General features: G+C 37.5%; 1 long non-coding RNA gene across 1 annotated transcript; it reads left to right on the top strand.

Moving 5' to 3' along the window:
- The first annotated feature begins 5841 nt into the window (after positions 1–5841).
- Positions 5842–8647, top strand: LOC114074470. The gene is made up of 2 exons (XR_003574875.1): positions 5842–6646; positions 8194–8647. It is a non-coding gene; the product is annotated as an uncharacterized LOC114074470 (long non-coding RNA).
- The last annotated feature ends 516 nt before the right edge of the window (positions 8648–9163 follow it).

The raw sequence follows: 9163 nt of genomic DNA, 5'->3' as shown, positions 1-9163 counted from the left end.
AAAATATTTGTCAAATCCACCGATATTGTTTCCTCCGCGAGAAGGGAGTCCTTTGTTGTTGTATTTGTCCATCTCAGATAGTGCATTCTGATGCGTACTTGGTCAACACAACGAGATAGGAAAGAAGGAAAAAACTATCTATACATAAGCAAGAAGTTTACTCCATACGAGTCTCGATAGACTCTGTTGGAGAGAACATGTTGTGCTTTGACTTGGCTTGCCCAGAAGTTGAGACATTATTTGTCTTTGTATACCACATATCTCATTTACAGAATGTATCCATTGAAGTATATTTTCCAGAAGGTGATGCCGATCGAAAAGTTATCTAAATGGAAAATGCTATTAAGTGAGTTTGATATTCTGTATGTGACTCAGAAGGCGATAAAAGCACAAGCTTTGGTTGATCATCTCGCAGAAAATCCTGTCGATGAAGAGTATGAACCGCTTAAGACTTATTTTCACGATGAAGAAGTGTCATTTGTGGGTGAAGATATTTCTGAGGCATACCCCGGTTGGATATTAGTCTTCGATGGAGCGGCGAATCATCAAGGGAAAGGCATCAGAGCAGTTTTAGTGTCAGAATCTGGGCATAATTACCCCATGGCAGCTAAGCTCTGTTTAATTGCACGAACAACATGGCTGAATACGAAGCTTGTATTCTTGGGTTGAAGATGGCCATTGACATGAATTTTTATGAGTTGTTGGTTATTGGAGACTCAGATCTTTTGATTCATCAATTTCAAGGAGAATGGGCCGTGAAGAACCCGAAGATTATACCTTACATACAGTATGTACAACAGTTGTGCAAAAGATTTCGCAAGATCAAGTTCAGACATACTCCCAGATTATAGAATGAGTTGGCTGATGCTCTTGCCACCATTGATTCCATGATTAAACATACGGATACAGATTATATTGATCCTCTGGATATATAGTTGAAAGAACGTCCAGTCCATTGTTCCCTTATTGAAGCAGAACCAGACGGTTTGCCTTGGTATTTTGATATAAAGATGTATTTGGAGTCTAGAACTTATCCCGAAGATGTTACGTCCAATAAGAAGAAGTAGATATGCCGTATGGCTCTCAATTTCTTTTTAAGTAGAGAAATCCTGTATAGGAGGACTCCTGACTTAGGTCTTCTCAGATGTGTTGAGGCCCTCGAAGCTGCGAAGCTTATTGAACAGATACATGTCGGAGTTTGTGGCACGCATATGAATGGTCTCACTTTGGCAAGAAAGATCCTTCGAGCCGGTTATTTCTGGATGACTATGGAGAATGATTGTTGCAAGTTTGTGCAAAAATGTCATAAATGTCAAGTGCACGTCGATTTTGATCCGAGTGCCACCTCACGAACTTAATGCTATGAGTTCCACCTCACGAACTTAATGCTATGAGTTCACCTTTGCCATTTGTAGCTTGGGTATGGATGTCATCGGTCCAATAGAGCCAGCCGCTTATAATGGACACATATTTATTTTGGTTGCCATTGACTACTTCACCAAGTGGGTGGAAGCAGCTTCTTACAAATCGGTAACCAAGAAAGTTGTAGCTGATTTTGTTCGCAACAATCTGATATGCAGGTTCGGAGTACCTGAATCCATCATTACTGATAATGGTGCAAATCTCAACAGTCACTTAATAAGAGAGATATGTGAGCAATTTAAGATTACTCATCGAAACTCAATCGCTTATCGTCCTCAGATGAATGGAGTTGTAGAAGCCGCCAATAAGAATATTAAGAGGATTTTGTGGAAAATGACTGACAACCACCGAGGTAGGCACGAGATGTTTCCATATGCTTTATTGAGTTATCGAACGACTGTCAGAACGTCAACTGGAGCTACTCTGTACCTGTTAGTATATGGAACAGAAGCAGTCATACCTGCCGAAGTTGAAATACCATCCTTGAGAATTATCCAAGAAGCTGAGTTGAGTAATGCTGAATGGGTTAGCGAGCGAATTGATCAGTTGACCTTGATCGACCAGAAGATAATGGTTGCTGTTTCTCATTGTCAACTATATCGACAGAGAATGATTCTAGCTTTCCACAAAAGAGTCAAAGCCAGAATTTTTGAAATTGGACAGTTACTACTTAAGCGAATTTTTCCTCATCAGGATGAGTATAAAGGAATTTCGCGCCGAATTGGAAAGGTCCTTATATGGTTCACAAAGTATTATCCGAAGGTGCTTTGGTCCTGTTGGAGATTGATGGCACCGCGTGGCCGAAACCGATCAACTTAGATGCTGTCAAGAGATACTACGTGTGAAGCTTCGGTTTGCATTTCTTTTATTTAGTTGTAATCATTCTGTTTGCTTGTATTTGTTTTGCTTAAATTCTTATCCCTCCTGGAATGAACTACATCTGACCTGAATTCTCAAAAATGAGATACGTAGGCGGCCCATGTCGGCTTCGGTCACCCCATTTACCCCTTTTAATATTTCCTTGTATTTGAACTACGTTCGACCTAAATTCTCAAAAATGAGATACGTAGCCTGCCTATGTCGTCCTCGGTCGGTTTCTTTGCAATTTTTATTATTGTTATCCCTGAGGGGAACTACGTTTGACCTGATTCCTGCCTCAACGGGATACGTAGGCGCCACAAGGGTTCGGTCATATCTCCCGGAAGATTTCTATTCCTCTTCACAATAGAGACTGAACAGATTTTTTGAGAGGGACTCAAAAACTCTCGAGAAGAAGATTCTTTCTCAGCAAGTTAAGACTGAAGATATTTTGATATTTGCAACTGGGACAGAATTTGTGAGAAAATCTCAAAAATTCCGCGATCTACTCAGTTATAGTGGAAAGATAAGCAAGAAAGTAACTGGGACAGAAATTTTGAGGACGACCTCGAAATTTCAGCATGGGTTTATCTACTAGTCCGGAATGACTCTGAAAACTCTCCAGCAAATAACCAGATAGACCTCCAAGCATCAGACTCAAAGAAGTTTGTTAAGCCTGATATGACATGACTTGGCAGTGACTTTTTTCAGATACTATTTCTCGAAAATTTATTTCTCTTGAATTTTCCCTTTCATGTTTCATTTGTTTTGGCATAAATGTTTTGTCTTATCTATCAAGAGTCGGGAGACCGGGAAATCATTCGGAGATAGCATGACAAGGAGCAGGCAACTGATGAAATCGACACAGATTAGTTTGTTTTAAAACTAACAATTTTTCTATGGACGCAGGTTTATAGCTTTGCTTTGATATCATCAAATTCCTCCGATCGATAAATATGGAGAAGTCAAGGGAGGAGAAAGCTCTCCCAAAAATTTAACCATGTTCCTGTAAACGCAGGAATTATTTTATATTGCTTACACCGGAGACTTGGGAATATGAATGGTTTACTTCAGTTAATTTTCAACAACATGAAGTCTATAAAGAACATCCAGTTAGATTTGAAGGGGAATCAAACGAAAATCTCATGAAAGAATTTATGATTTCCATAAAGAACGTCATCTGCATCATAATGTCAGATATGATGTTACTATTACCCAGAGGGGTCATTTATCATATTGTCGATCAAGACAATGCACTACCCGGATGGGTCATTTATTTTATTGTTGATCAAGATGATACATTACTTGGAAAATCATTTAATCGTTATTTTAATTTGAGATGATATGATCATCAAGAAGGCATCCAAAAGATCACTATGTTGCTCGATTGAAGAACTATCTTTAGTTGGTACCAAGGATGACATCATGAGTTAATATTCATGCATCGCGAGTCAATATTCATGCATCGCGAGTCAATATTCATGCATTGCGGCAGGTCATGCATTGCGAGTCAATATTTATGCATCGTGGAAGATCATGCATCACGATTCAATATTCATGCATTGCAGAAGGTCATGTATCGCGAGTCAATATTCATGTATCGCGGAAGGTCATGCTTCACGAGTCAATATTCATGCATCACTAGTCAATATTCATGCATCGCGGGAATATATTTATGCCTCGTCGAGAGCTATGCATCGCGAGAAGATTTCATGCCTCGCGAAAAGACTTCATACCTCGCAAAAATTATGCATCGCGAGAAAATTCCAAACCGCGCAGAAATTACGCATCGCAAGAAGATATTCATATCTCGCAGAAATTTATGCATCGCGTGAAGATATTCATACCCGACAAGAAATCATGCACTGCCAGAGGAGGAATCGTTCATCTCAAGGGAAATATTTACCCCTCAATATCAACTGCATCTTTATTTGGCAAGAGTGAATGCCAAGAGAATCATCGAAAGCAACGAAGAAAATATCAGCATTGCATCAGCTTTATTTATTTTGACATCCAATGAAGAGTGCATTGAAGATTATATTGCAAACACAAGACATAAGCTTTATTTGCTTTACGTCAAACCAATCGAGTTGACGTCAAATTTCGAGGAGAATAATTAAGTGTCGACATGGTAAAAGACACTGTCTCCCATCATAATTGCATTTTTATGCTAACAAGTTTTATCTCAGTTTTTGTCGAGAGCATCCGAAGTATGAATTCTCCAAAACATACCACAGGTGCGGACGACATAAAAAGGATGCACGTGGAACTTTTTCTTAGCAGCGAACTGGATATAGTCCAAAGAGGAGTGTAAAACTCTTAGGACGCGAGCAGAGGAGCGACCCCACGATCAAACCACACCCCTATCAAAAGGCATGTGGGTTTTTCTTTAGGTGTGTCAGTTTGAGTCTCGCATCCGGAGATTTTGGTATATGTCGGAAGCAAGTTTCCGATCTGACTAACTATGCGCCAAGAGCTTTGGAAATTATGTCCATGTAAGTTCTTTATTTATGGGTGTGAAGCGCGCCACATTCATGGTTAAGAGGTTACAAGCCTCCTTTTCATAGTCGACCTATTTGTCACTTTTCCAAAAACCAAGGTTATCTAGCATGATAGATTTCCTTCTCAACCGATTGAGTCGAACTACAAGCAGCCTGACTCCTTCTGTTTAGGATATGTAGGCGAGCTCAATGTTGAAAACTCGGTTGTATTCCAAAGTTTGCCCTTAATTCCTATTTCCGAGCATTTCAATCCCTTCATGATCCGGTATCGAGATAACTTTTGAATTTTTTCAAAATCATGCGTTAAATCAAGCATATCAAACTACAAGTGGCCTGAATTCTCATATAGTCTGAGATATGTAGGAAACCCGTTTTCAGGGTTCGGCCATAAGTCCTAAAGTCCGTACCAAAGCCTTTGCTTAAAGATGAAGGTGTGGTTGGTCGAAATTGGGTTGGTCAATTTCATTTTCTCGAATTTCTTGATCAATCCAAGTAAAATGAGGGACAGTTGTTGACACTCAATTTTGACCCTCCCCGATAATAACTAATTAACGAGCTTCTTAATTCCAAAAAGATTTAAAATAATTAGTTTTTATAAAGTTCAAAATATTTTGCAAGTGTTTTTAAAGTTTTATCCTTTTTACAATTTTATTAATATATAGGTTTCATGCAATTAGGTGTATAGTTAATACATTTTACGAATATCCGAAAATCGCCCCAAAGAGATTTCACTCGTTTAAATATCTTACTATTTAGTTCTCTTATATGATAGTGTAGGCTTTAAATTATTTAGTTTGTAATTAAAGTAATTATTTTATTTCGTTAAAATTAAGATGCTTATTAATTAATTGATTCATTCTATTTGGACTCAAAGTTTGGCCATTTGTGGTCTAATTCCCAGCCCAACTTTAACATATTTCTAGTCAGCCCAATATCCCTAGAAATTTTCCAAGCCCTGCACCTCAACCCCAAACTCCAACTCCTTTTCCCAGTGCGTCGACCCATTTTTTCCTCCGACCCGGCCCATTCTTCGTTCAACAAAGGAAGCCTAGTCACGTGAATACACGGAACGGGCGTCAAAATTCACGGAGGACACGACGAGTACGCGGTGTGAAAAGCATATCACGTGCCTGATTGCTTTCTCGTCGTCTTCCTCGCTACATCATCAATCCGTACGTTTCCAGCAGAGAGGATTCATCCTTCGCAGGCCAGGTGGAGCAATCTGCGCCATCGTTCGTTGTGGCTCAAGATTGAATGGTCCTCATTGTTTTCCCGTTGTGGATTGTACCTTTTCGATTTGTTCCCCCAAGATTGTTAGCTGTAAAAATAATACCCCATTTTTTTCCCCTTTGGAATTTTTTTTTTTGAAGTTGTAGCGGAGGATTCTCTGTTTTTGGATGAAATTTTGGGATTAGAATTCAAAACCCCCTAGTTCTAATACAATTTTGCACTCACCCTTTTCCCCTCATTTTTTTCGAAACCCTACATCTCCATCTATATATTAGTTTTTGTTCTAGAAAAAAGGGTTTTTTTTTATCTTGAATAAGAGGGAACGAAAATTTTGGAAAGAATTCTTTTGAAGGTAGAAACATAGAGGGAGAGAGTTGTTTTTGGATTTTTCTTTTTTTGAGAAAGGTCTTGAACTTTGAAAAGACTTGGTTTGGGGGAAATAGCTTGAACATTGAAAAGAAGCAGTAGCTTTTAGCTATAAAATCTCATATATAAACATTTAGAGAGTATCTCTTGGAGGCAGAAACAGTGAAAGTTTCAAGTGTAGCTCGAGTCATTGTTTGCCTCTTATTTATCGAAACTTCGAGGAAGTCATTTCCTGCTCACTCGTCTCTCAGTTCGCTGCATCGTAACAGGTAACATTCTCGTCTCCATTTCTCGTTTCCTTTTTTCAAATGATATTTGTTCCGTTATGTTTCCTACATCATATTTTGAAGTCACTTTTCGTTGTATGTCCTCGATATATCATCGAATAGAGTTTGAATTTTGGTGACCCTTTCAAATGTGCATGAGATTTTCTTTAAAGTTGGTTTTATTGTCCGCGTTTGTTTAAGATCGTTCATCCCAAGTTGGTAAGTTTCTGTTTTCCCCGCGTGACTCTTCACTGCGTAGTGTGGTTTGGACCCTCTGATAGTTTGTTGTTCGGCTTACCTTTTTTTGTGTGTATGTCCATCGGTCGGACGACTTCCCGAAACATCGAACTTTGTTTACCCTTTGTTTTACATTGTTCCAAGCCACTGTTGGTGACTATCTATCTTAGCAATGCTTTGGAATCACCATTCCGCCGATAGAATTAACTCTCGTAGTCGGCGCTCGGGGAGGTGATTCTATTTTGATCTTGGTCTGCCATACACTTGATAGTTTAATTATTTTTAGCCCTTTTTGTCATGAAAATGGTATTATGATTAACCTTGTGTGCGATAAAAATAGTGAGTGTATATTTGTTTGAATCATGTACTGTATTAATGTACTAAACATTTGGAACTCCTAATTAACTAATGGCGTGTTCATTAAGTAATCATTGAGTTTCAAATTGTTTGAATCTGTGTGTTTTCGTTTGTTTAGGAGCAGCATGTATGTTTTTTTTCTTTTTTCTTGGCTCACTGCAGTACTTTTTGTCATGTTAGTTTACTTGCTACATAGGTGATTTGTGTTGGTCTTATTTAAAAAATAGTTGTTTGTCTAATTATAAGCTTTCTTTTCCTTTAAATTAATTAGCTTTGGTGTTGAATGAGCAATTAAGCCTTTATCTTTGTTTCGGCTATCATGACTATTTTGGTTGTCCCTTTGCAATGAAATTTTTGGTTTAGTAGTACATTTATGACCAAAATTTGATTGTATAACTCAACTATTTGCTCTGTTTTAGTGCTACTATTTTGATAGTGTCATTTTTCTTAAGAGCTTTGTTCTTGTTGGTTTGCTTATGTCCCAATGCAGATTTTTTTTTCTCATTCCAGTGCTGTGATAGCTTGATAATATGTTCATTATTTTGCCTCATTTAACCAATGCATAAGTTGACTTGTGTTTTTTTTTGTCGATAAAAAAATAAATCAATAAATTTTCTTGTCCTTAAGTGTTTTGCATCGTTTTTATGCGATAGTTGGGTCCCTGTTGCGTGTTTTAGTCAGTAGCTTTTGATACTACCTTGTTTCCCATCTCATGTTACAAGAATGAATTCATTCCTCAAAATCCTTAAGATCACATTAGTTAATACATAAATTTGCTCCGCATGTTTGAGATTTTAGAAAGAAAATTATATCAAAGCCTACATGTATTATTGGTTTGTACTTAGTGATCTCACATGCCTATTTTTCTTCACTGTTATTTATTTTTACCTTGTTAACATGGAAGGTAGTTTATGTTAAGCAGAAGATTGGTGTGACTAATAATTTTATTGTTTTAGTTACAGTAAGTGCTAATGATATTTTCATACTCTGTCACATGTGAAATCTGCCTCTGAGTCCGCATGGGACCAAATTTTATCCTAACATATTCGAGGGAGTCGTAAAGACTCATGCTATCGTCTATCGAGTTCACCAACAAAACCGATGAACAGGCCCCCAAATTGAAGAATAGAGTCAATTGAAGAGTTGAAGAAAATTGGGTCATGAAGACCCAAATTTTATTTTTTCCTTAAAATTTGTATTTCGTTGTTGTTGGGCCTAAGCCCATTTAATTATTTACTTATTGTATTCTTAGAATTTAGGACAGGTACAGGTGAAGTGGGCCAAAGGCCCAAAACAAATGGGTCAAAAACCCAAAACATGTGAGTCCAAAAACCGGTTAAGGCGAATAGAAAACCCAGATATGGACTCAACTCTCTCTCCCTCTCTCTCCCTCTTTATATGTTTTTTCAATTATTTGTTGTTCTTCTTGTGCTAGTTTAGTGTTAGAAGAATCCAAATCCCTGCAGAACCCCTTTTGGTTTTGATAGCTCGATCAAATAAAGTAAACGGCTTAAAGGATTTTCCAAATTAAAACTCATTTAGATAAATAATTTTTCACTTTCAAACGATCTTAATGATTTTTGGCATTTTTATTTTCAAACAACTCTAAGAAATATTTTATCACAATTTTAAATTATAGCCAAACTAAGTCAGTTATCGAATAACTGCAAGTTAGCGGATATTTTGGGGGCCTAGCACCTTCCTAAAATATTATTGTGAATCCCCGAACTCCCTTTTAAATATTTTCAAATGATTTTATCTGTTTAAGTCTTTTGAAAATAAAGTCGTAAGACTTATAAATTCTATTTTTTTTAATAAAACAATCTCCACTTGATAATTTGCATATGCTTGGATAATTGTTCTATTTGCCCCTTGGATAAGCATATTAGGTTGCCTTTTCCTAAGAGTACTACTAGGGCTACAACT

The sequence above is a fragment of the Solanum pennellii genome, chromosome 10, assembly GCF_001406875.1.
Source record: "Solanum pennellii chromosome 10, SPENNV200".
Taxonomy (NCBI): Eukaryota; Viridiplantae; Streptophyta; class Magnoliopsida; order Solanales; family Solanaceae; genus Solanum; species Solanum pennellii.
This window is presented reverse-complemented; position numbering and strand designations above follow the sequence as displayed.